Here is a 3,011-nt window from a genome sequence, read left to right as displayed (position 1 = left end):
AAATAAAACATTCCACAATGGGGGGAAAGTGCAGGAAATGTAGGAATAAAAGACAGCATGCGAGTATCTGTTTAAGAGCCAGCATATGCAAAGGTGAGTAACAGCTAATTCCTTGGATCTGTTCCAAATGGCAGCGTTCATGAAATCCAGAGGAGTGGAAATGGTGTTTGGCAGAAATAGCCCACTTAAAGGGGAAAGAGTGCAGCGTCCACTGACGCACGGGGCTGAGAGCAAACAAAACTATGGTCAGTGGCAATTAGGGTTGTTGCTGGAGATGTTCCGTTCACTCCAAAACCAAAAATAATGGAAAGGACAGAATGGAAAGGCTGATGTTTTCCTTCCACAAAACTATTAACGCTGCCTACGGTATTGCAGCCTACTTCACACGGGATTCCCCTATATTTCCTGGAAATATCAAAATGCAATACACACTTGTGCTTCATTCTAATGCAGGCTCCAGTCTGGGTTCTTTATGCACTTTTAAGGACTATAATTTTTCTTGCATCAGTTAATTTTTCATCATGTTACCAGAAAATATTCAAGTACCTCAGAAAACGTATGCTCTATATTTGGGTGGTTGCCATTTCAATGAGACTTTTCTACAAAATAAGGGTTTTTAGCTTATGTTAAAAATGAACTCTGTAACATAACTTGAAACAAGATGCAGCAAATGCTGTGCCATCATACCATCTGTGTTCAAGTACAGCTCTAAAGCTCTCCTCCTATTGCTTCCTAAAGTGGAAAATAATGGTAAAAAATAAAAACATATAAGATGAAGCATCGTGTATTGGAATGCATTATGAACGTGAGCCTTACAATGTTTGTTTCAAACCCCCCCACCCCGTACCTGTGTACTCCAATGAAGCATCATTTGGAAACCAAAGAGGAGGCTTATAGCCTTCACATTTAAATTAAGCAACAGTGATGTTCTCACCTGACACAGCTAGTAAATTCTGGTGAGCTTCACTCTGCACAATATTGCCTATTTTTGCTTTTTTTAGCTCTTTTCACAAGCTTTCCAACAATATTTCATAGGAACATGAGTGAAATTCATTAAACCTTGGAGTTAATTGAAGGAACTAGAACTGATGAGAAATAATTTTTAAAATTTCCCACTGTTAATGTCTAAGATAACAGAGATTGATGGGCAAAACTTACGTGGAGCACATTATGACAAACCCCAACATCTTAGGCCACAAAAACAAACACCGCAGGTAAAATGCCACCACAGAAGAACTAACCACTCTTGATATGATATAATGAAAAAAAGCCTCGTTCTTAAGCAGTCAGCTTTGACATGAGGATCTTAAAGTAGCACCTTTCTGATACTCAGTCAAAATACAGGATCAGTGTTTTGAAGATGAAAGTGACCCCGTTCTGATCACTGTATCTCACTCAGGTCCACAGCCACTTTGTCCCTGCAGGGTGCAAGGCCACCCTGGGCAGCTGTCCTGGAACTGCCTGGAAAAGACAGAGCGAGGCGTGCAGGCAAGAGCAGGAGGCAGTGCATCTGCGGGAGAACCTGGAGATGCTGTTCTCCCTGGTACCGAACCAAGCTGCTCCCGGCCGCTCTACAGCACACATACATCCACAACTTCCCCCTGCTTCCAGAAGCAAGCACCTCACCCTTCCTACGCTACTCCCTCACTCTGCCCCACCTAGAGATTTTTATGGCTGTAGATATAAAATACAGGCCGGTCCTGCGGGGCTTGCTCCGAGCAGGGAGCCGAGCGAGCCCCGGGGATGCGGCGGGAGCCGCTGCCGCCCGTTCCGGCCGCACAGCCGGGACACAGCCCCGGGGACGTGAGCGCAGCCCGCGGGTTCCCGGGAGCTCCGCAGCGGGCGGGAGCGGGCAGACAGAGCCCGCGGGTTCCCGGGAGCTCCGCAGCGGGCGGGAGCGGGCAGACAGAGCCCGCGGGTTCCCGGGAGCTCCGCACCCGGCGGGAGCGGGCAGGCAGAGCCCGCGGGTTCCCGGGAGCTGCCGGGGTGTCCCGCAGGCACGGCAGCCTGCCGCAGCCCCCGGGAGGGAATCCCCCTCCCACTCTGGAGATGCTCCTGGCCCATGGCAGTGCCAGATACAACATGAATCTAGAAGAGAAGCTTTAGTCCTTTACAAAAAATATATTGAGGTGCTTTCTCCATCTTATTATTCTCCATTTTATTTCTAATCCTGTGAGGCAGTGCTGATCCCAGAGCCCAGGAGAAAGCAGGAGAGGTCAGGACACTGCATACTTGAGACAAGGATTCAGGCTGGGGCATGCTGTTCAGAAAGGGGACAAGTGAATGCCGACTTCCAAGACCTTTAGGAAAGAGGGTGCGTTTTTTTTCAGAAAATGAAAAAAGCATTTCCAACAACAGCAATGTTTATTAATACTCTTCCTACTCCTGTCAGCACATTCTCATCAACGTTTGGGTGGTGCTGTCCGAAATGCCCGCTTGCCTTTCCAAGGGAGAGGCTTCCAGAGGGGCAGTCCTGCCCTGAGCGGCTGAGCGCCCACCCGCCAGCCCCGGGGAGTGTCCCAGGGCCGGCCCTGCCGCCATCCCGGCCTCCCCTCCTCTCCCGCCCCTCACGTGTGGCGCTCTCGGTGCCGGATGAGGCTCCGGGGCGCGGCTCCGTGCGGAGCCGTCCCGCAGCCCCGCCTGTGCCGGGACAGTCCCGGTGTCCCCAACACCCTGGGGCTCCGCCACCCAGCCGCGCTCGGGGCTCGGCGGGGCTCACTGGCGAGACTGGGCGCTCTGGGCGGCACAAAGCCCGGAGAGCCCGCCCGGGGCGGCGGTGACATCCGCGCACACCCCACGGCCGCACGAGGAGGCGGTGCTGCCGCCCCCGCTCCGTGCCGCAGGCGCGGGCAGCGCTCCGCCGCCCCCGGGCGGGTGCGGGGTGTTTACAATGTCCCTAACATACTTNNGAGGGAGGGGGGAGCGAGGGGGGGAAGGTTCGCGCGCGCCCTCGCGCTCGGTTGCCATGGCGCCGCTTGACGTCACGGGCGGCGCGCGGCCCGCTCGGAGCG

This window comes from Passer montanus, unplaced genomic scaffold (assembly GCF_014805655.1).
Source record: "Passer montanus isolate IOZ18808 unplaced genomic scaffold, ASM1480565v1 scaffold19, whole genome shotgun sequence".
NCBI classification, from domain to species: Eukaryota; Metazoa; Chordata; class Aves; order Passeriformes; family Passeridae; genus Passer; species Passer montanus.
The sequence above is the reverse complement of the archived record's forward strand: the minus strand, read 5'-3'. Positions refer to the sequence as shown.